The sequence below is a fragment of the Rhincodon typus genome, chromosome 16, assembly GCF_021869965.1.
Source record: "Rhincodon typus isolate 14 chromosome 16, sRhiTyp1.1, whole genome shotgun sequence".
Classification (NCBI taxonomy): Eukaryota; Metazoa; Chordata; class Chondrichthyes; order Orectolobiformes; family Rhincodontidae; genus Rhincodon; species Rhincodon typus.
This window is the reverse complement of record NC_063347.1, coordinates 814,445-839,898: the sequence shown is the minus strand read 5'-3', so window position 1 is coordinate 839,898 and position 25,454 is coordinate 814,445. Positions and strand designations below refer to the sequence as shown.

The window sequence follows — 25,454 nt, the reverse complement described above, 5'->3', positions numbered from 1 at the left end:
GCATAGTTTTAAAGTGAGTGGAGATATAGGGGGTAGATATAGGAGTAGATATAGGGGAGATGTCAGAGATAGATTCTTTACTCAGAGTGGTCGGGGCGTGGAATGCATTGCCAGAGAGGGTAGTGGAGTTGGCCTCATTAGGGGCATTTAAGCAGCTATTAGATATACTATCATCCATATGCCTAAGGTAGGGGTGGAGGTTAGATAGATTAGGATAAAAGTTCAGCACAACATCGTGGGCCAAAGGGCCTGTACTGTTCTATGTTCTGTGGTGGTGTTCCCATGTGTCTGCTGCTCTTGTCCTTCCAGATAGAAGTGGTCGAGGGTTTGGAAGGTGCTGTCTAAAGATCTTACATAAATTTCTACAGTGTCTCTGGCACTTAGAACGCACTGCTGCTACTGAGTGTTTGGTGGTGGAGAGAGTGGATGTTTGTGAATATGGTACCAATCAAGCAGGCTGCTTTGTTCTGAATCGTATCCAGCTTGAGTGTTGTTGGAGCTGCCCCCACACAGGGAAGTATGGAGTATTCCATCATATTTCTGACTTGTGCCTTGTAGATGGTGGACAGACTTTGGGGAGTCAGAAGGTGAGCTGCTCACTGCAGTGTTCCTAGCCTCTGACCTGATCTTAGAACGTAGAACATAGAACTGTAAAGCAAGGGAACGGACCCTTCGGCCCTCAACGTACCGAACGTGACACCAAATGAAACTGATCCCTTCTGCCTGCCCTTGGTCTATATCCCTCCGTTCCTTGCATATGCATATGCTTATCCAAAAGTCCCTTAAACGCCTCTATTGTATCTGCCTCTATCACCTACCCCCAGCAGCACATAGCAAACTCCTGCCACTCTGTGTGATGAAAAAAAACTTGGCCCTCGCATCTCCTTTTGAACTTTTCCCCCTCTCACCTTTAAATGCATGCATCTTGTAGCCACTGTATTTGTATGGCCCATCCATATCATCAGTTTCCAGTCAATGGTAACCCCTAGGATGCTGACACTGGGGGATTCAATGATTAACACCACTGAATGCCAAGAGGTGATAGTTAGAATATCTTATTGGAGATGTCATTGTCTGGCGTTTGTGTGGCACAAATATTAGTTGCGATTTTCAGCCCAAGCCTGGATATTGTCCAGATCTTGTTGCATTTGAACATGGACTGCTTCAGAATCTGAGGAATCATGAGTGATTATGATAGAGTGGAGGTCTTCAATGAAGCAGCTGAAGACGGTTGGGCCTAGGACACTGCGATGAACTATAAAAAGTGGAGAGTTTGCCCCCTTAAACCCATTGATTCCAGTTTTGCTAGGGCTCCTTGATGTCAAACTCGGATGAATGCAGCCTTGATGTCAAAGCTGTCACTCTCACTTCACCTCTGGAATTCAGCTCTTTTGTCCATGTTTGAACCAAGGCTGTAGTGAGGTCAGGAGCTGAGTGATCCTGGTGGAACCCAAACTGAGCGTCACTGGGCAGATGTGGCTTGATAGCACTGTTGATGACCCCTTCCATCACTTTACTGATGATTGAGAGTAATCTGATGGGGCAGTAATTGGCCAGGGCAGATTTGACCTCCATTTTGTGTACAGGATACACCTGGGTAATTTTCCACATCATCGGATAGATGTTAGTGTTGTAACTATAGTGGAACAGCTTGACTAGGGAAGGGGCAAGTTCTGGAGCACAAGTCTTCAGGACTATTGCTGGAATGTTGTCAGGGACCATAGCCATTGCAGTATCCAGGGACCCTAACTGTTTCTTGATATCACGTGAAGTGAATAGAATTGTCTAAAGACTAGTATCTGTGATGCTGTGACTAGTGGAGCAAGCTTATTTCAAGTGTTCAATTCTGAACCATTTTAAAAACCCAAATCTTTCAAATATATTTTAACAAATGCATGATGTCAAAATATTTTAGTTTTCAGCATGTTTTAAATAGTAATTGGGTACTGTCCCTGGCTGCAGTCGGATGCAAACCTTGAGAATAATAAGATTAACTTCTAACATCTCCCAGTATCCCATCTGTTACTGAGGTTCAAAGAAAAGAATTCGGGTTCAAACCTGGGCAGAAATGACAATGCTGGTGATTTGCTTCTTTTTCTTTTGTGTTGGAGAATCTTATTTCCACCCAAAAGCTGCACAGTGCTGGTAAGGAAGTGGTTGACCTATTTCAACTCCCCCTCCCATTCCACAGACGACATGTCCATCCTGGGCCTCCTGCAGTGCCACAACGATGCTACCCGAAGGTTGCAGGAATAGCAACTTGTATTCTGCTTGGGAACCCTGCAGCCCAATGGTATCAATGTGGCTTTCACAAGCTTCAAAATCTCCCCTCCCCCTACCGCATCCCAAAACCAGCCCAGCTCGTCCCCGCCTCCCTAACCTGTCCTTCCTCCCACTATCCCCTCCTCCCACCTCAAGTCCCACCCCCATCTCCTACCTACTAACCTCATCCCGCCCCCTTGACCTGTCCGTCCTCCCTGGACTGACCTATCCCCTCCCTAACTCCCCACCTACACTCACCTTTACTGGCTCCATCCCCGCCTCTTCGACCTGTTTGTTTCCTCTCCACCTATCCTCTCCTCTATCCCTCTTCTATCCGCCTCCCACTCTCTCCCTATTTATTTCAGAACCCTCTTCCACTGCCCCATTTCTGAAGAAGGGTCTAGGCCCGAAACGTCAGCCTTCCTGCTCCTCTGATGCTGCTTGGCCTGCTGTGTTCATCCAGCTCTACACCTTGTTATCTCTGGTATTGTGGCTGACAGATCTTCTCAAATAAAACTTCAGGTGTTAGGTATGAGATCCCTGTTGTGGAATAGTGGTTGACTTGACCAATGGAAGATGGTGTTGTGGTTCATATTGCAATAGCACGCTGACCGGGGGCATCTCATCAGGAAGAATCACGCAGTCTGGCCTCTTTACTGATTCCGGATCTCTGAGTCATTGTGGCACTGGCTCCTCCCAAACAGACGAAACCTGCTGATCCAGTCTCTGTTGTAAAGAGTTTGATCCCACTGCCTTGTAGACAGTTCTGTACAAACAGACTGGCCTGCCCACCCCTTCCTGAACCCACTGTTACCAGAGGAGTGGGAGCAGCCCAGAACCACCCTGCCTGTCATACACCTCGTGGTGGCTGATTGAACATTGTCAACCAGCCACGCTCCAGTGTCCTCTTTGGGGTGTGGGGTCGGGGTGGTGGGGGCCTGCAGAGAGGAGCCTCGCTCAATGATTGCCATAAACAGGGTAGTGCCACAGTGGAGAGTGCAGGCTGCTTATTTTGGAAGGATGGGTGTTCTGTTGGTGGGTGAGGGTGAGGGCACTCTGTTGGGGATGGTGAGGGAGAAGAGGGTGCTCTGTTGCCCTGCCTGTGGGCAGTAGGTGATGCTTCATGTTGGTGTTGGAGATTTTTGCTATTGAGGGTTGTTGTGACTGAACAAACTGCCAGGGGGCAACAGCTGAAACAGAATTTGACGTCAGGGAGTCAGTTGGAACGTTTGGATGTAGAATCTGAGTGACCAGCTCTTCACATTGAATTCCTATCCCAGGACGTCAGGTTCTCCTGTGCAGGTGGGACTGCAGGTGAGTGAGCTGCCATTGCCACGGTGACAGCGGGTGAGTAAAGGCTGAAGGATTTAACAGCTTGTAGTTCAAAACCTCTTCATTAAGAGAAGATGAAGTGAGCTGCTGGTTGTGAAGTGGTGATGGACTTGACGGACTGCAACCCCTCTGCCTCCCGCAGCCTTTCATCAAGCCTCTTCAGGCAGCATCCATTAGGATAGCAGCTTTGCTGAGAGAGACAGATATTTTTAAAAATCTAGAAAGAATTGAATCCGAGAAATTTGACCTGACTGAGGCAATGGGTTAAAAAAAGAAGCTAATTAATTCTGATCCTCTTGATTTTATTCCCTGGTCCCTCAGTCTGAGAGCTATTGGATAATTTTTGCCTGCTCTGTTGCTAGTCTCGGTCTGTACACGACCCATTCATTGGTTTCAGTGTTTTTTTTATGAGCAGTCGGAAGTTCCTAATTGCTGCAACAGAGACAATCTCCGATCAGTTGACGAGGAAAAGTTTTTAAGGCTTACCGTGAAACTGGGATGAATCTGATGGAAGGGATGCATTGAGGTGATCTAAGACAGTGTGGCCACTCCGTGAAGTGTTTATGGTTTGTTGAATTTAAGCTCAGTTTATTAAAAAGATAATTTAAAGCAGGGGAAATATGAAAGTAAGGTCTGCATTCCCTCCCTCCTCCCCGAGTCAGAGTTACCAGCTCCCTGTTCGTGACTGTGAGGAGGAAGATATTCCGTCTTAAAACTTGCCTTTTATTCAGGGAGATATTTGTCTGACAGGAATTTTTCAGCACTGACAGTACATTTGAGCAGCAAATTGATGAAAACAAGCCAAGATAAATAGCTGATGTGGGTTGCATGGGGGATGCTATAGTGTGGGGGTGAATCACGGGGGAGGGGGCACGGTGTGGGGCTGGGTTGAGGAGTGCAGTATGGTGGAGGTGGCACAGTGTTGGGGTGGATCTGGGGGAGTGTGCGGTGCATCAGGGTGTGGGCACAGAGTGGGGGATATATCTGGGGTGAGAGTGGGGTGGGTCAGGCAGATGGGTTGGGGTGGTGCACGGTGTGATTGGGAGGAGAGGGTGCAGTGTGAGCTGTGCCAGTGGTTTCATCGTCCGGTATGTGTTTTCTATTCAGCCCGTTGAGTCTACACTGCCATTTGATCATGGCTGATATGTTTCTTAACCCCATTCTCCTGCCTTCTCACTATAACCCTTGATCCCCTTACCAATCAAGACTCTCTCTCTGTTTTAAATACACTCCATGATTTTTTGCCTCCTCGGGCCTCCATGGAAATGAGTTCGCCAGATTTACTACCCTCTGGCTAAAGAAAATCCTCCTCATCTCTGTTCTAAAGAGTCGTCCCTTCACTTTGAGGCTGTGCCGTTGGGTCCTAGTCTCTCCTTGGCTTGCTGGGACTGGATACTAGTAGAAAAATCTTCTCCATGTCTTCTCTGTCATGGTCTCTTGGTGCCCTGTAAATCTCAATCTGTTCTCTTCCACCTGCCCCTGCCTCCGCCTCCCTTCTCCCGTGCCCCCACCCCCCCATCCCCAATTTTTCTAAACTTCATTGAGTACAAGCCCAAAGTTCTCAACTGCTCCTCATATGACAGACCCTTCATCCCTGGGAACATTTTTGTAAAGCTCCTTCTGGACCACCTCCAAGGTTAGCACAGCCTTCCCTAGGTATGGGGCCCAAAACTGCTCTCAATATTCCAAACGCAGTCTAACCAGATCCATATACAGCCTCAGGAGCACATCTCTGTTCGTGTGTTCTAACCTTCTTGAAATGAATGTTAACATTGCATTTACCTTCCTAACTGCCAACTGAACCTGCACGTTAACCCAAAGAGAATCCTGAACTGTGTCTCCCAAGTCCCTTTGTGCTGCAGATTTCCCTCCTGTTCTCCCCCAACCCCACGCAATCAGTCACTTTTTTCACTCTGTCCTGTCCCCCACCCAGCTGCCATGCCCCTGCACCCCCTCCCCGAGTCCGTGCTAGTTTCTGAGCTGTGAGTGTGTCTCTTGTCAATGTCTGAGCTAAGGCTGTGTGTGGGTGAGGGGGAGGGCCCTGGTATTTATATCAATTCAATTTCAGCTTTTCAATGAGTTTCCAAAACTCGTTAAACCAGAGTTTCTTTGTTCTCTGGGTGATTGTGTCATTGAAATCACCTCTTTATCAAAACCCTCTGCAGAATAAATCTGTCTCTTTATCTCCAAAGGCTGAGAGAATGGCTGATGTATCAGTGAGTGTGTTTGTGATGCGGGGGGTGGGAATCGGAATCTGGGTGTTCCAGATCAGAGAGCCATCTTTCATCTTCAACCACCACCCCTCCCCCCACCTGGAGGGGTAAGAGCAAAGTGTCCTTTCTCCCCTGGAGGGGTATCAGAATGTTGATGGGGTTGTAAAGTTTGGGGGTGGTGGATCAGTGGGTGTAGGGGCTGAGGCAAAGGAAGGCTGGCTTGCTGGGACTGGAGATTTTGGGGCATAAGGGCAGAATTCAGGTGGGAGATGGGGAAGTGAGTAGGGCAGGGCAGAACTGTGCAGGGATGGAGCAATGGGGTGTGGGGTAATGTGGTGAAAGCTGGTGAGGGTGGATGGGTTATGATAATATCGGAGTTGGGTGCAGTTCATTCATGTTGGGGTGCAGTGTCTGTTGGAACCGTTCTGAGATGGGATACTGCCACTAAAAAGCTGCTCCCTGTTTAATTCAAACAAGAAAGGTGCAGTGCCGTATCATAGCACTTAGTGATGCAGCTTCTTTCAGCATTTCTTCCTCCTCCTCCCTCTGTTCAGGAAAATGGAAACTCAGCTGAGTACACGGAGTCACATGCACTGGAAGCAAAGCGATTTGTGAGGAGAATTTGAGTGGTGCTGAGTTTATCTCTGTAGGGTTAATGAGGAAGGCTGATGTGGAATTTGAACTCTTGGTCAGATCTCAATGAGTGAGTGTGAGAGGAGGAATGACTGAGCCACAGGAACAGAATTAGTGAATGAGAGGCTGTTCAAAGGAGGCTCACAAGATTGAGACTTGGCATGATTGGTTGTCTTGTGAGGTAAGGTCTGACTGACTGGGCTTGTTTCCACTGCAGTTTAAAAGAGTGAGGCGTGACTGGATTGCAGTATATAAGAATCTAAATAGTCTTGGCAAGGTGGACGTGGAAAGGGTGTTTTCTTTTGTGGGTCAGCCTGGAACAAGGGGACACTGTTTTAAAATTAGTTGTCACTTTTTTTTGAGGTTTTGGAACTTTGTCTCAGCTAGTGATAGACAGGTTATTGAATCGTGTTAAGGAGAGATTGGTTGAGTCTTGTTGGGTAGGGGACCGAGTGTTAATGTGGAATTTGAATCACAATCAGATCAGCTGTGATCTTAATGATGGATCGAAGGAGCTGAAGTAGATGATTCAATCGTATTTCTTATTCACCAAAGTTCTATGCAATTGAAACAAGACACGCTTGCTCCTGTAACCAAATTCCATGCCGTGAAGGTCAATGCACTGTTTGTCTTCCAAGTTGCTTGCTGCACCTGCTCCCTAGCTTCCAGCGTTTTACAGAAAGAAACACAGGTCTCCCTCTGACATCAACCCTTCCCACCTCTTGCCATTTAAGAAATATAAATATAGAGGAGATGATGGCCTAGTGGTATTATCACTAGACTGTTAATCCAGAAACCCAGCTAATGTTCTGGGGACCCGGGTTCGAATCCCACCATGGCAGATGGTGGAATTTGAATTCAATATATTATAAAAAAAAAAAAAAAATCTGGATTTAAGAATCTACTGATGACCATGAACTGTTTTCGATTGTCAGAAAAACCCATCTGTTCATTAATCCCCTTCAGGGAAGAAAATCTGCCACCCTCACCTGGTCTGGCCTACAAATGAATCCAGACCCAGAATTGACTCTCAGTTGCCGTCTGAATTGGCCTAGCAAACTATTCAGTTGTACCAATCGCTACTAAGACTCAAAGAAACGAAACTGGATGGATCATCTGGCATCGACCTAGGCACCAGAAAAGACAACGGCAGAAACAGCCCTGTTGACGCTGCAAAGTCCACCTCACTAATATCTGGGGGTCAGTGCCAAAGTTGGGAGAGCTGTCTCACAGACTAGTCAAACAACAGCCTGATACAGTCATACTCACAGAATCATACCTTACAGACAATGTCCCAGACACCACCATCACCATCCCTGGATATGTCCTGTCCCACCGGCAGGACAGACCCAGCAGATGGGGTGGCACAGTGGGATATAGTCAGGAGGGAGTTGCTCTGGGAGTCCTCAACATTGACTCTGGACCCCGTGAATTCTCTTAGCTTCAGGTTAAACATGGGCAAGGAAACCTCCTGTTGTTTACCACCTACCGTCCTCCCTCAGCTGATGACTTGATACTCCTCTATGTTGAATGCTTGGAGGAAGCACTGAGGATGGCATGGGCACAAAATGTACTCTGGGTGGGAGATTTCCATGTCCACCACCAAGAGTGGCTCAGCAGCAGTATTACTGATCGAGCTGGTCAGGTCCTACAGGACATAGCTGCTAGACTGGATCTGCGGCAGGTGGTGAGGGAACCAACAAGAGGGAAAAATATACTTGACCTCATCCTTACTAATCTGCCAGCTGCAGTTGCATCTGTCCATGACAGTATCGGTAAGAGTGACCATCGCACAGTCCTTGTGGAGACGAAGTCCCGCCTTCACATTGAGAATAACCTTCATCGTGTTGTGTGGCACTATCACCGTGCTAAATGGGACAGACTTCGCACAGATCTAGCAACTCAAGACTGGCCATCCATGAGGCGCTGTGGGCCATCAACAACAGCAGAATTGTACTCCAGCACAATCTGTAACCTCATGGCCCGGCATATCCCCCACTCAACCATTACCATCAAGCCAGGGGATCAACCCTGGCTCAATGAAGAGTGCAGGAGGGCATGCCAGGAGCAGCACCAGGCATACCTGAAGATGTAAAAACTGAAAGAACTGTGGATGCTGTAAATCGGGAGGTATCAACCTGGTGAAGCCACTAAACGGGACTACTTGCATGCCAAACAGAGAAAGCAGCAAGTGATAGACAGAGTTAAGCGATCCCACAACTAATGGATCAGATCTAAGCTCTGCAGTCCTGCCACATCCAGTCGTGAATGATGGTGGGCAATTAACCCACCAATATTGCCATCCTCAGTGATAGAGGCCAGCACATTGGTGCAAAAGATGAGGCTGAAGCATTTGCAGAAATCTTCAGCCAGAAGTACCGAGTGGATGGTCCATCTCGGCCTCCTCCAGTGGTCCCCAGCATCACAGATACCAGTCTTCAACCAATTTCATTCACTTCACGTGATATCAAGAAATGGTTGGAGATACTGGATACTGCAAAGGCTATGGGCCCTGACAACATTCTGGCAATAGTACTGAAGACTTGTGCTCCAGAACATGCCGCTCCCCTAGCCAAGCTGTTCCAGTTCAGTTACAACACTGGTATCTACCCGACAATGTGGAAAATTGCCCAAATATGTCCTGTACACAAAAAGCAGGAAATGTCCAACTTGGCCAATTACCACTTCATCAGTCTCCTCTTGATCATCAGTAAAGTGATGGAAGGTGTCATCAATAGTGCTATCAAGCAGCACCTGATCAGTGATGCTCGTTTTGGGTTCTGCCAGGGCCTGCTCCCGACCTCATTATAGCCTTGGTCCAAACATGGACAGAAGAGCTGAACTCCCGAGGTGAGGTGAGAGTGACAGCCCTTGACGTCAGGGCTGCATTCGACCGAGTGTGGCATCAAGGAGCCCTAGCAACACTGGAATCAATGGGTATCAGGGGGCATACGCTCCGATGGTTGGAGTCATACTTGACACCTCGGAAGATGGCTGTGGTTGTGGGAGGTCAATCATCCTAGCTCTAGGACATCTCTGCAGGAGTTCCTCAGGGTAGTGTCCTAGGCCCAACCATCTTCAGCTGCTTCATCAATGATCTTCCGCACCCCCCCAATCATAAGGTCAGAAGTGGGGACGTTCCCCTATCGTTGCACAATGTTCAGCACCATTCGCAACTCCTCAGATACTGAAGCAGTCCATGTTCAAATGCAACAAGATCTGGACAATATCCAGGCTTGGGCTGACAAGTGGTAAGTTACATTTGTGCCACACAAATGCCAGGCTATGACCGTCACCAATAAGAGACAATCTAACCATCACTCCTTGACATTCAATGATGTTACCATTTACTGAATTCCCCCACTATCAACATCGTGGGGGTTACCATTGACCAGAAACTCAACTGGACTCACTACATTAACAGAGTGGCTACAAGAGCAGGTCAGAAACTAGGAATACTGTGGCAAGTAACTCCCCTCCTGACTCCCCAAAGCCTGTCCACCTTCTACAAGGCACAAGTCAGGAGTGTGATGGAATACTCCCCACTTGCCTGGATGGGTGCAGCCCCAACAACACTCGAGAAGCTTGACACAATCCAGGACAAAGCAGCCGCTTGATTGGTACCACATCCACAAACATCCACTCCCTTTCCCACCAATGCTCAGTAGCAGCAGTGTGTACTATCTACAAAATGCACTGCAGAAATTTGCCAAAGATCCTCCAGACAGCACCTTCCAAACCTACGACCACTTCCATCGAGAAGGACAAGGGCAGCAGGTACATGGGAACACCACCCCCTGCAAGTTCCCCTTCAAGTCACTCACCATCCTGACTTGGAAATATATCACCGTTCCTTCACTGTCACTGGGTCAAACTCCTGGAATTCCCTGCCTAAGGGCATTTGGGTCAACCCACAGCAACTGGACTGCAGCGGTTCAAGAACACAGCTCACCACCATCTTCTCAAGGGGCATCTAGGGATGGGCAAGAAATGCTGGCCAGCCAGTGACACCCACATCCCCCAAATGAATAAGAAAGTATATACTGCATCTCCACTCCTCCAGTGAGGGGATCACATCTCCACATTGTATTCCATCTACCATGGACCCGTTGAAACCTCCTCACAGCTCACATCCAAATAAAACAAAGAACTGTGTGGATGCTGAAGATCTGAAGCAAGAACAGAAGTGCTGGAGAAACTTGGCATGTCTGGCAACAGAAACAGTGTTAATGTTTAGAGTCTAGTAGGACTCCTCTTCAGAGTAGTTCTGAAGGTCACTGAACTCGACATTTATCTCTGTTTCTCTCACCACAGATGCTGCTACACCTGAGTTTCTCTAGCAATTGATGTTTTTGTTTGTCCCACATCCAAAACCATTGAAATACGTTATGAATATCTCTGAGCACACGCTGTTAGTAGTGGAGGTCCATCGGTTGCAGTCTGCAACCTGTGAATGATTCATTTATTGCTACTCTGCTTTCTGTATGTAACCAGTTTTCAATTCATGTCAGTACTCTACACCGTATCCTATGTGGTCTGATCTTGTTTATTATTGAAATCTTCCCCAGTGGTTCTCCATGTATTCTGCTAGTGTCATTCTCAAAACAATTTCTCTCGCTAAATATGATACCCCCTTCCCTCTGCCCAGTCAGTTCATTATTCTCTAAATGTCCAATTATCAAATCTTTTATAGGTTCCGGATCTGTCAATTTTCAGTGCCAATTTCACTTCTTCAATGTAACTTTTTAACTAACACTTCTTTCAGCTTTTTTTCTCTCACTGGCTTCTTGGATCTTTATTATTTCTGGCTGATTTCTTGTATCTTACTCAATAAAGATCGGCATAAAGTAATTATTAGGCTTCTCTGCTATTTTGCATGATAAATTCTGATAATAGATCCATATTTGCCTTTGTTAGTCTTTACCTTGTTACATACTGAGAAAAGCTTTCATAGTCTGCTTTTCAAGTTGTATTCTCCCTTTCTTTATTAGTTTCTTGATTTCTTGCTGAATTGTAAAATACTTCCAATCGTCAGTCTTATCTCAACATTACGAGCCTCCTTTGTACTGCTAACAATTACGTGGTTAAGTGCACATGGCGGCAGCAGCAGCAGGGGTCGCTGTTTTCCAGCATTCTGTTACACTGAGTGGGTTACAGATCATAGTGAGTCCCGAACGTGATGCTGTGCTATCCTGCATTGCTGTAGTACTCTGCAGGCTATGCCATGTTCCAGCCTCTCTGCTCCTATGATGCTGCTTGGCCTGCCGTGTTCATCCAGCCCTGCACCTTGTTGTCTCGTATTCTCCAGCATCTGCAGTTCCTACTATCTCTGATTCAATCTGTAACTACTTGGCCAAATTTAGATTTTATAGAATCCCTATGGTGCGGAAGCAGGCCATTCGGCCCACTAAGTCCACGCTTACACGCCAAAAGAGCATCGCACCCAGACCCACCCGCACCCTGTCCCTGCCCCTGCATTTCCCATCCTAGACACTGTGGGCAATTTAATAGCTAATCCACCTAACCTGCACATCTTTGGACTGTGGGAGGAAACCGGAGCACTCGGAAGAAACCTACACAGACACGGGGAGAATGTGCAAACTCCACACAAAACAGTTGCCTGAGGGTGAAATTGAACCCAGGTCCCTGGTGCTGTGAGGCAGCAGTGCTGACCACTGTGCCGCACCTGGCCAATATCACCTGTGATTTTGTGATGAAGAAGCAACGGCCTAGTGGCATCAACACAGACTATTAATCCATAAATTTAGGTAATGTACTGGGTACAGATGGTGGAATTTCAATTCAATAAAAAGAATCTGGAATTAAGGGTCTAATGATGACCAGAAAAGCATTGTTGATTGTCAGAAAAAACCATCTAGTTCACTAATGTCCTTTAGGGAAGGAAACTGCTGTCCTTACCAAGTCTGGCCCAAATGTGACACCAGACTTGCAATAATGTGGTTGCCTCTTAACTACCCTCTGGGCAGTTAGGGATGGGCAATAAATGCTGGTCTAGGTTGTAGACTTGCTCGCCGAGCCGGTGTGTTTGGTTGCAGATGTTTTGTCACCCTGCTGGTTAACATCGTCAGTGCGCCTCCAGTGAAGCGTTGGTGTTCTGTCCCTCTTGTTATTTATACGCCTTGGTTGGCATCACTTTTTCGGTTCTGTTTTTCAGTGGTTTGTATATTGGGTTCAGTTCAGTGTGTTTGTTAATGGAGTTCCAGTTGGAATGCCAGGCCTCCAGGAGTTCCCTGGCATATTGGTGTTTGGCTTGTGCTATTATGGATATGTTGTCCCAGTCAAATTCGTGTCCTTTGTGTGTACTGAGACCAGTGCGAACTGGTCATGTCTCTTGGTGTTCTGAATGGCCTGCTTCCACACCAGTTTGGTCAATGTGATGTTTCTCTCAGTCCTTGCATAGTATTTTAGATATTACATTGGTTTTATTGGTTTTGGGTATGGGATCCTTTACGTTTGTCAGTAGCTGTCGCAGGGTGTTTGTTGGTTTGTGGTCTACCCTGACACCGAGGGGACTGAGTGGTCTTGTGGTCATCTCTGATGTATGGTAGGGTGACTAGTGTGTCTGGCTGTGTTGTGGTCTGTCATTGAGGTAACAGCAGCTTGTGCTTTTTGGGTATCCATTCCTTTTAAAAACACTTCCGTGTAAGCGCTGCTGGTCTGCTTTGTGCAATTCTGGGTTGTTGCAGTGTATTGTGGCTCATTTAAATAATGTCCTGATGCAGCTCCATTTTATGGGTGTTGGGGTTGGTTGCTGGTGTGGCTAAGTATCTGGTCTTTCTATATACGCTAGTCTGGAGTTCCCTTTGTTCTTACATTCCACCCATTACGTCTAGGAAGCGTAGTCGGCTATTCTCTTTTTTTTTGTGTGTATTTTATTCCAGTGAGGATGTTGTTTACATGTCGGTGGGTTTCTTCTAGTCTTATGCGTTTGATAATCACAAAGGTACCATCAATGTAGCGGACCCAGAGTCTGGGTTGGATCGTGGGGAGTGCTGTCTGTTCTAACCTCTTGCAGCAACCCGAAATTGCGCAAAGCAGACCAAGAGCACTTGTATGGCGTTTTTAAAAAGAATGGATGCCCAAAAAGCACAATCCGCTGTTACCTCTGTAACAGACCACAACAAGAAGACGCAACATAGCCAGACACACTAGTCACCCTACCATATATCGGAGATGACCACGAGACCACTCAGACCCCTAGGTATCAGAGTAGCCCACAAACCAACAACCACCCTGCGACAGCTACTGACACACGTAAAGGACCCCATACCCACCACCAATAAAACCAACATAATACACAAAATACCATGCAAGGACTGAGAAACATTACAGAGGCCAAACTGGAAGAAAACTGACAATGAGGATACAAACACCAAATAGCCACTGAGAGACATGACCAGTTCTCGCTGGTCTCAGGATGGACATTAATTCAACTGGAACAATCCGTCCCTAATAGCACAAGCCAAACAGAGACATAAAACGTAGAACATAGAACAGTACAGCACAGTTCAGGCCCTTTGGCCCACGATGTTGTGCCGAACTTTTACCCTAATCCTAAGGTCTAACTAACCTCCACCCCTTCCTTATACTATCATCCACATGCCTATCTAATAGCCGCTTAAATGCCCTGATGAGGCCGATTCCACTACCTTCTCCGGCAATGCATTCCACGTCCCGACCACTCTCTGAGTAAAGAACCTACCTCTGACGTCTCCCCTGGGTGGCAGCTTTAAGGGAACTGTGGACATGAACCCCAAGATCCCTCTGCTCCACACTGCCAAGAATCCTTCTGTTAACCCTGTATTCTGCTTTCGAGTTTGTCCTTCCAAAATGAATCACCTCACACTTTTCAGGGTTAAACTCCATCTGCCACTTCTCAGCCCAGCTCTGCATTCTATCAATGTCCCTTTGTAACCTAGAACAGCCCTCCGCACTGTCCACAACGTGACCCACCTTCGTATCGTCCGCGAACTTGCTACCTCCACTCACTTTAAAACTATGCCCCGTCGTAATAGCTACCTCCACCCTAGGAAAATGTCTCTGGCTATCTACTGTATCTACACCTCTGATCATTTTGTACACCTCTATCAAGTCACCTCTCATCCTTTGTCGTTCTAAAGAGAAAAGCCCTAGCTCTCTCAACCTTTCCTCATAAGACCTTCCCTCCATTCCAGGCAACATCCTGGTAAATCTCCTCTGCACCTTTTTCCAACGCCACCACATCTTTCCTGTAATGAGGCGACCAGAACTGGACACAATACTCCAGATGTGGCCGAACCAGGCTTTTGTATAGCTGGAGCATAACTTCACGGCTCTTGAACTCAATCCCTCTATTAATGAAAACTAACACACCATATGTCTTAACAACTCTATCAACCTGGGTGGCAGCTTTAAGGGAACTGTGGACATGAACCCCAAGATCCCTCTGCTCCACACTGCCAAGAATCCTTCTGTTAACCCTGTATTCTGCTTTCGAGTTTGTCCTTCCAGAATGAATCACCTCACACTTTTCAGGGTTAAACTCCATCTGCCACTTCTCAGCCCAGCTCTGCATTCTATCAATGTCCCTTTGTAACCTAGAACAGCCCTCCGCACTGTCCACAACGTGACCCACCTTCGTATCGTCCGCGAACTTGCTAATCCACCCTTCCACTCCTTCATCCAAATCGTTTGCAAAAATCATAAATGGAAGTGGACCCAGAACAGATCCTTGTGGTACACCACTCATAACTGAGCACCATGTTGAATGTTTTCCGTCCACGACCACCGTTTGTCTTCTAAGGGTCAGCCAATTCTGAATCCAATCTGCCACATTTCCCCCTATCCCATGCCTTCTTACCTTCTGCATGAGCCTACCATGGGGAACCTTATCAAATGCCTTACTTAAATCCATGTATACCACATCCACTGCTCCACCTTCATCCACGTGTTGGTCATCTCTTCAAAGAATTTAATAAGGTTTGTGAGGCATGATCTACCCCTCACAAATCCATGCTGACTATCGCATGTCAGGGAATTCCTGGATGCCAGGCATTCCGACCGGAACTCCCTCAACAAACACATTGAATAAATGGGGAAGTAATGGCCTAGTGGTATTATTGCTGGACTGTTAATCTGGAGACCCAGATAACGTTCTGGGGACCTGGGTTCGAATCCTGCCACAGCAGATGGTTGAATTCGCATTCAAGAAAATATCTGGAATTAAGAATCTAATGATGACCGTACATCCACTGTCGATTTATCAGAAAATCCCACCTGGTTCACTAATGTCGTTTTAGGGAAGGAAACTGCCATCCTCATCTGGTCTGGCCTATATGTGACTCCAGACCCACAGCCATGTAGTTGACTCTGAACTACCCTCTGGGCAATTAGGGGTGGAAAAAATGCTGCCTCGCCAGCAACATCCTCGTCCTGTTAATGAATAAAGGGGAGACCTGATATATAAACCACTGAAAAACAGAACTGGAAGTGATGCCAACCACCCCAGAAAACTGAAGCGTATAAATAACAAGCGGGACAGAACACCAGCACTTCACCGGAGGCGCACTGACGATATTACCTGGCAGGGTGACAAAACGTCTGGAATCAAACACACCAACTCAGCAAGCAAGTCCAGAACCTCATCCACAATCTGAGCTTTAAATCTTCTCAAAAACTTTGAAGTGCTGATCTAGCTAGGGATGCCCATAGCCTGTGAGTGAATTTTAAAAATGGTGATGTACATTCTACATGTTTCACTGTGAATCAGGATGCTTCCTTTTGAAAAATAACAATAAAAAGAAATTACTTGCGATCTTTCTTCTGTGAGGTGTCCAGCATGTCATTTTCTGCTTTTATCTATCATTTATTCTTCAGTTTTAAATTCCATAAGATACAGGAGCAGCACCAGGCCATTTGGCCCATCGATTCTGCTCCATCATTTAATCATAGCTGATATATTTCTCAACTCCATGCTCCCTTCTCCCCATAACACTTGATCCCTTTACTGATCAGGAACCCATCTATCTCCGTCATAAATACACGCAATGACTTTGCCTCTGGATCCGCTGCAGCAATGAGTTCCACAGTTTCACCTCTGGCTGAAGAAATTCCTCCTCCTCTCAGTTCTAGAATCATTTCTTCACTGTGAGGCTGTGCCTCAGGGTCCTAGTCTGTCCTACTAGTGGAAAAATCGCTACATCCACTATATCCAGGTCTCTCTCAGTATTCTGTAAGTTTCACTCAGATTTCCCCCCCTCATCCTTCTAAACTCCATTGAGTACACACCCAGACTCCTCAACCACTTCTCAAATGGCAAGACCCTCATCCCTGGGATCATTTTTGTAAACCTCTTCTGGACACCCTCCAAGGCCAGCTCATCCTTCCTTTAGACATGGGGCCCAAAACCAGTCACAATATTCCCAAATGTGGTCTGACCAGAGCCTTATACAGCCTCGGCAATGCATCTCTGCTCTTGTATTCTAACCCTCTTGAAATCAATGCTAACATTGTATTTGCCTTCCTAACTGCCAACTGAACCTGCGTATTAACCTTAAGAGAATCCTGAATGAGGACTCCAAGTCTTTTTCTGCTTTAGATTTCTGAAGCATTTCTGCTTGTAGAAAGTAGTCTACACCTCTAATCTTCCCACCAAAATGTGTAACCTCATGCTTTTCCACATTTTATTCCATCTGCTTGTTTGCCCACTCTGCTAGCGTATCCAAATCCTTCTGCAGTCTCCTGCTTCCTCAACACTACCTGTCCTTCCACCTATCTTTCTATCATCTGCAAACCTAGCAACAATGCCCTCGGTTCCTTCATCCAGATTGTTAACGTATAACATGAATTAGCAAGTTCACAGACAATACAAAGGTGGGTCGCGTTGTGGACAGTGCGGAGGGCTGTTCTAGGTTACAAAGGGACATTGATAGGATGCAGAGCTGGGCTGAGAAGTGGCAGTTGGAGTTTAATCCTGAAAAGTATGAGGTGATTCATTTTGGAAGGACAAACTTGAAAGCAGAACACTGGGTTAACAAAGATTCTTGACAGTGTGGAGGAGCAGGGGGATCTTGGGGTTTATGTCCACAGTTCCCTTAAAGCTGCCACCCAGGTGGATAGAGTTGAGGCTCACCACAGACCCCTGTGGAATTCTGCTAGTCACTGTCATCCTGAAAAAGACTCCTTTTAGTCTTACTCTCTGCCTTCTGTCTGTCAGCCAATCCTCTATCCATGCCTGTAGCTTGGCCCTAACTCCATGGGCTCTTACCTTATTTCACAACCTCTTGCGTGGCACCTTGTCAAAGGCTTCCTTGTCAGGCATGATAACTCCTTGACAAAGCTGTGCTGACTCAGCCCAATTTTACCATGCATTTCCAAGCATTCTGCAATCTCATCCTGAATTTCTTCAGGATGGTTAATCTTGGAACTTGTTGCTGCAGTGGGCAGTGACTAAAATCCTAGCAATGACCAAGGTTGGGCTAATCAGTTTCCTGTCCTCTGCCTCCCTCCCTTCTTAAACAGCCTGTTAAATTTGCCATTTCTCTAGCCCTCTGGGACCCTCCCTGGCTACAGTGATTCTTGAAAGATCAGCACCAATGCTTCCACAATCTTCTTAGTTATCTGCTTCAGAATTCTGGGGTGTAGTCCATCTGATCTGGGTAACTTATCCACCTTCAGACCTTTTTCACCTTCCTCAGCAGCCTCCTTACTGACAGCTACTACCCTCACTTCTGCCCCTGATTCTCTTGAAGTTCTGGTATGTCACTAGTGTCTTCCACTGTAAAAACTGATGCAAAGTACCTGTTCAGTTCCTCTGCCATTTCTTTGTTCCCCATTACTACTTCTCCAGCCTCCTTTTCCAGTCGTCCTGTGTCCTCTCTTGCGTCTCTTTGACTTTGTATATAAATGGAAAAAAAACTTGCAATTTTATTTTATATTACTAGCTATTTTGCCCTCATATATTTTATCTTCTCCCCCCACCTTAATTCTTCTTCAGTTATCCCCTGCTGGTTTTTAAAGGCTTCCCAATCCTCTGGCTTCCACTAATCTTCACCACGTTGTCTGCTTTGTCTTTTGCTTTTATGCTGTCCCTGACTTCCCTCGTCAGCCATAGTTGCCTCATGCTCCCCTTAGTTTGTTTCTTCTTCCTTGGGAAGAATTTTTGCTGTACCTCCTGAATTACCCCCAGAAACACCTGCCATTGCTGTTCCATTGCCTTCCCTGCCAGGCTCCCCTTCCAATCAATTCTGGCCAGCTTCTCCCTTGTGTCTCTGTAGTTATATTTACTCGACTGTAATATTCAATCTTCTCCCTCTGAAACTGCAAGGGAATCCCATCATATTATGGTCATTGCCCCCTGGGGATTCCTTCACCTTTAAGCTCCCCAATCAAGTCTCCTCATTACACTTCACCAAATCCAGAATTGCCTGTTTCCTAGTGAGTTCTAGGGTTCTACAACAAGCTACTCCGAAAAACCCATCTTGTGGATATTTTATGAATTCCTTTTCTTGAATTCCACTACTAGCCTGATCTTTCCAGTCCACCTGCAGGTTTAAGTCCCCCCACCCCCACCCCACCACCATGATTATTGTCATAGATTCAGCATGTAACAAAGGCACTATCTCCTCATTTATTTTCTTTCCCAGATCCTGGCTACTGCTAGGAGGTCGGTACATAACTCCCACTAGGTGTCTCTTCCTTTTTGGTGTACCCTTAACTGTACCCCACAGATTCTATGCCTTCGAACTCTTGCTATCGATTTAATTTTATTTCTTACTAACAAGGCAATCCTGTTCCCTCTGCCCTTTCTCTGTCCTTTTCGATAGGACGTGTATCCTTGGATCTCTAGCACCAGCCCTGATCTCTTACAGCTGTGTCTCTATGATACCCACAATATTGTACCCACCTATTTCAATCTGCGTTACAAGCTCATTTACCTTGTATTGTATACTGTGTGCATTTAAGTACAACACCCTCAGTCCAGTGTTGACTGCACCCCTTCTCGTAATTGTCCCCTTACCTCCTGTGTCTGAAGTTAGATTCCTGACCCTTTCTATACTCTCTAACCTATTACTTGTTCTGGAATCTTAAATAACATCCCCTGAGACACACCCTCTAACCCTTGACCGGCTCCACCAAAAACAAACGCTTTCCATAATTTTCTGTGCAACTGAATCCACTCTCCATTATTTAGTTTAAATAGTTCAAATATTGAATCAAATTGTCAGTGAATTCAAAATGAAGCTGATGCATTGTCTTTTCTGTATCTGAGGCGTCATGATCCAGTTGGTAGCTGGGACAGGAGACAACAGTCTTGGTTTTGTGATGTTAGCTGGCAGTCAGGTGGTAACTGAGTTGTCTGGTAGCCTTAGTAGGTCTAGGCTGAGGCAGAGTTAATCAACCAGAGACCCTGCCCCAATTCAATAAAAGCTGTGATGCAGATTGACATTAAATAGCTCTGGAAATCTAGGCCATCGTGAAACCTGTGAAATCAAACCCTCAGGTATAGCATCTCAGAGGAATTGTTTTTCTTCACTCACTAGGGGCATCGCTGGCTGGAGCAACATTTCATTGTCCATCCCTAGTTGCCCCTTGAGAAGGTGGTGATGAGCTGCCTTCATGAACTGCTACGGTCCATGTGCTGTAGGTAGACCCACAATGTTACTAGGGAGGAAATTCCAGGATTTTGACCCAGTGACAGTGAAGAAACGGCAATATGTTTCTAAGTCAGGCTTGTGAGTCGTTTGGTGGGGATCTTGAAGGTGGTGGTATTCTCATATATCTGCTGTCCTTGTCCTTCTAGACGGAAGTGTCATGGGTTTGGAAGGTGCTGGTCTGAGGATTTTTGGTGAATTTCTGCAGTGCATCTTGTAGATAGATGTTCAGTAGCAGCAGTGTGTTCTGTGGTGGAGGGCGTGGATGCTTGTGGATGTGGTATCAATCAAGCGGGCTGCTTTGTCCTGGATGGACGAGCTTCTTGAGTGTTGGAGTTGCACCAACCCAGGTAAGTGGGGAGTATTCCATCACATGCCTGACCTGTCTTGTAGATGGTGGACGGCTTTTTGGAGTCAGGAAGTGAGTTACTCGCTGCTGTATTCTTAGCCACTGTATTTGTATGGCAGGCCAAGTTCAGTTTCTAGTCTGAAACAAACAGAAATTCTTATGAAGTAGGGTCACTGGACCTGAAACGTTAACTCTCTTTTTCTCTCCACAGTTGCTACCAGACCTGAGATTTTCCGGCAATTTGTTTTATTTTCTTGACTTCCAGCATCTGCAGTTCTTGGGTTTTTTTATTCTGGTCAATTGTAACCTCCCCAGGATGTTGATAGTGGGGGATTTAGTGATGGCAATGCCATTGAATGTCATGGGGTGATGGTTAGATTCGTCTTTTATTGTAGAAGGTCATTACCTGGCATTTGTGTGGGAAGGCAGTGGCCTAGTGGTATTACCACTGGACTGTGTTAATCCAGAGACCCAGGTAATGTTCTGGAGACCAAGGTTTAAATCTCGCTATGGCAGATGGTGGAATTGGAATTCAATAAATATCTGGAATTAAGAATCTATTGATGATAGTGAATCCATTGTCAATTGTTGATGGGGAAAACCCATCTGGTTCACTAACGTCCTGGTCTGGCCTACATGTGATTCCAAACCCACGGCACTGTTGTTGACTCTTAACTGCCTTCTGGGCAATTAGGGATGGACAATAAATGCTGGCCTAGCCAGCAACACTCTCATCATGTGAATGAATTTTTTAAAAATGTTACTTGCAACTTGTCAGCTCAAATCTGGATTTTGTCCAGACCTTGCTGCCTTTGGACATGGACTGCTTCAGCATCTGAGGAGTCACAAATGATGCTGGACATTATGCAAACTTCAGCAAACATCCCACTTCTGACCTTTTATGATTTGTCCTGCTTTTTGTGTACAGGACATACCTGGGCAATTTTCCACATTGTCGGGTAGATGCCAGTGTTGTTGTTGTACTGGGCAGCAAGTTCTGGAACAAGTCTTCAGTATTATTGCCAGAATGTTATTAAGGTCTATAGCCTTTGCAGTATGCAGTGCATCCAGCCATTTCTTGTTATCACCTTAGTGATTCGAATTGGCTGAAGACTGGTATCTGTGATGCTGGGGACTACTGGAGCAGACTGAGATGGATCATTCACTCAGCATTGCTGGCTGAAGAACGTTCATAGAATCATACAGTACAGTAGCAGTCCTTTGGCCCATTGTGCCTGTACCATCAAAACTATATTAAATCTACACTAGCAAACCACCTTTCAGGGAGAATGTTACTGTTCATCTCCGATGTATTGTATATTTGAAACAGGACCTGTACTTTTTGACATCTGGCAGAGAGGCCATGGGTCTCTGTGTAATCTTTTATCTGAAAGATGCCCACATCCTGATGGTACCTGCTCTGCAGCAGGAGGCTGTGTGTGAATTTTGTGCTCCGGCCTTGTGTAGCATGTGAACCACGACCCCCTGACACAAGTGGCCAAAGAGTCTATGTTCTCCAACACTACTTGACACTTCCTGGAGCTCAGAATGTGGCCATTTCAGCTCCTGCTCACTGACTGGGCATTTTTGTCTGTTATTAAACAGCCTTGGCTTCACACAGCTTTGAAAATAGCTTCAATATTCCTTCGCAAGTAGTAGTGAGGAGTGATGTCTGCCTACCCCTTGATAGGAGGAGGAGCCCTGTGAAAATTGCAAACCATACTTGGGTATTCCTTGAAACAGCTGTTAACATTGGATACATCCTTCGAATCATTGAGGCACAGAAAAGGGCAAGTTTACTGTCTCTAACCCCATGATGTTCCTGTCCTGGGAGTGTTTGATGGGGATAGCGTGAACCATATTGTTCAGTCTGTTGTTTTGGAATGCTGACTGATCTGTCTGCATTCTCTTGCTTCAGTGAGACGGGGAAGGTTCTGCTTTCCCTTTCATCGAAACGGGATCTCGGCTCATTGCTGTGGGAGAATTTGGCAGTTTGTTGTCTGGGGCTGGCAGTGGTTTCTGTGCCTGAGGTATTGTGTTGTTTGGAGTGGGGTATCAAAGGTCAGGACTGTGCAGAAGGGCATTTTTGAATTTGGGATTATGGTTTGATTCTTTTGATTTGAAGGGTTTTCTGGCTGCTCAATCTGATTTGGTTGTGAAATTTCTCTATTTTATTGTTACCTACGTTTGAGGACTTTCAATCACAAGTTGTGATTTCCCCCAGACTGTAAAATCCACTCCTGAAACACTCCTGGTTATCCTGCAGGTTATTGTGACATAATGGTTGAGGATGAGGAAGAGGAGGGAGAGGCTTTGTGAGGGATTGAGGAGAGAGGAGGGCTGTTGGGGCAAGCGTGAGGCCTGCCAACAAATGCCAGTGCAACTGAAAACGTATGAATGAGAATTCTGAAACCGAGATTATTCCTGCCCACTCAGAACATTTTATTTTCTCTCTGTCTCTTTCCTGTTCCACCCTCCTCAGGGCCCCACAAAGCTTTCTGATCCAGCTGTAGAAGGGGTGAGCTGGAGTCTGTCTTTCCACACTTTTATAGAAGCATGGTGTCATACAGCACAGAAGAGGCCCTTCAGCCCATCAATTCTGTGCTGACCTCTCTACACCAGTCCCATTTCGTGCACTTGGCCCATTGCTTTGAATGTTATGATATTTCAAGTGCTCATCCAAGTACTTTTTAAAGGTTGTGAGGTTTCCTTCAACTACTCTCCCAGGCAGTGCATACCAGAGGTTGTCCTCAAATTCTCTCTCAACCTCCTGCCTTTCATCTTCATGTTCTGCTCCCACATTATTAGAACATACAACTGTACAGCACCGTAGAGGCCCTTTGGCCCACGATGTTGTACTGAACTTTTACCCTAATCCTAAGGTCTATCTAACCTCCACCCCTACCTTATACTATCGTCCATGTGCCTATCCAATAGCTGCTTAAATGCCCCCAATGAGGCCGACTCCACTACCCTCTCTGGCAATGCATTCCATGCCCCTACCACTCTCTGAGTAAAGAACCTATCTCTGACGTCTCCCCTATATCTACTTCCACTCACTTAAAACTATGCCCCCTCGTAATAGCTACCTCCACTCTAGGAAAAAGTCTCTGGCTGTCCACTCTATCTATACCTCTGATCATTTTGTACACCTCTGTCAAGTCACCTCACATCCTTTGTCTTTCTAAAGAGAAAAGCCCTAGCACTCTCAACCTTTCCTCGTAAGACCTTCCCTCCATTCCAGGCAACATCCTGGTAAATCTCCTCTGCACCTTTTCCAATGCTTCCACATCTTTTCTGTAATGAGACGACCAGAACTGGACACAATACTCCAGATGTGGCCGAACCAGGCTTTTGTATTGCTGGAGCATAACTTCACAGCTCTTGAACTCAATCCCTCTATTAATAAAAGCTAACACACCATACGCCTTCTTAAAACTCTATCCACCTGGGTGGCAGCTTTCAGGGAACTGTGGACATGATACCCAAGATCCCTCTGCTCCTCTACACTACCAAGAATCTTTCTGTTAACCCTGTGCTCTGCTTTTGAGCTTGTCCTTCCAAAATGAATCATCTCACACTTTTTTCAGGGTTAAACTCCATCTGCCACTTCTCAGCCCAGCTCTGCATTCTATCAATATCCCTTTGTAACCTAGAACAGCCCTCCGCACTATCCACAACGTGACCCACCTTCGTATCGTCCGCGAACTTGCTAATCCACCCTTCCACTCCTTCATCCAAATCTTTTGCAAAAATCACAAATAGAAGGATTATTGATCCTTCAATTAAGGGAAATAGCTGCTCCCTGTCCATCCTGTCCATGTCTCTCCGTAATCTTATACATCTCCCCTCAGCCTCCTGACAAGGCTAAGAAGTCTGAGTTTATCTAGTCTCCTCAGCACTGAAATGCTCCATCCCAGGCAACTCCCTAGTGAATCTCCGTTGCACCCCCGCCACTGCAATCGCATCCTTTCTATGGTGTGGCAACTAGAACAAAACAGTGCTCCAGCTGTAGCCTTATTGAAACTTTGCACACGTTTCTGTTTGTTTAGAGTTCCCACTAAAGGCATACACCTGTGAATTCCATATCCTAGTTTCAGTTTGTTTCAATAATAAGGGCTGAAGTAAATGCCTGAGGTGTTGTTCATCATCTCCATGCAGTCAGAAAATGTGATTAACATGCTTTTTAACACACAAAGCCACCTCTTATCTCACCTTCAATCACATCCTGCCATACCTTGCGCGCTCATTCCACCCATACTGTTTTAACAATCAGTTACAGGGCTTTCATCAAACAGAAATGGAATACAAATATCGTGTTAGGGAAGCTAGTGCCTTTGACAATTTCCTGGTTCTCCGCTCAAGCCCTCTGTGTACTTGGCTGCAGTGACCTCACTGTTGCAATGTTTCATCACGGGGACTCTGTCGAATTCTGTGGCCATGGAAATGTTGACACGCAGCATGCTGCCTGCTCCTGCCTGAAATCCACCAGCAACGAGCAAGCTCAGTCCAGTTGAGGGCTAAGGGGTGAGGTGGTGATGTTGCAGGGGCTCATTGGTTACAGACAGACTCAACTTCATAGCATACAACAAGATTTGCATTTACATAGCCCCCTTTTTAAAAAAAAAATTCCCAGGGCTTTTAACAGTAGGGTTATTGAATCAACTTTGAAACTGAGCTAATGGGATGATGATAATGCACCAGAACTTCAGCCAATAGCATTTGTTTTAAAGACTAACTTAAAGGGGATGAGAGATAACATTGGAGTTCAGAGCTCAGGACCAAAGCAACTGGACTGTTTACAATGGGGTGACAATAATGTAGACTTCAATAAGCACTCAGATCCCGGAGGATTGTAGGGCCAGAAGAGATTTGAAAAATGGGGGTGGTGAGGACGTAGAGGAGTTTGAAAACAAAAGTTGAATATTTTAAAATCAAGCTGTTCCTCTGCCAGAAATCAATGTGAGGTCTGTCGCCGTACAACACTGGGGTGCGGTGCTGGTGGGGACGGGT

At 46.1% G+C, this 25,454-nt stretch overlaps 1 protein-coding gene across 1 annotated transcript in view; it reads left to right on the top strand.

Annotated features, from left to right (window-relative positions):
* The window catches only part of LOC109918618 (protein kinase C delta type-like), a 75,476-nt gene that overhangs the window by 11,141 nt on the left and 38,881 nt on the right, over positions 1 to 25,454 (top strand). The window lies entirely within an intron of this gene.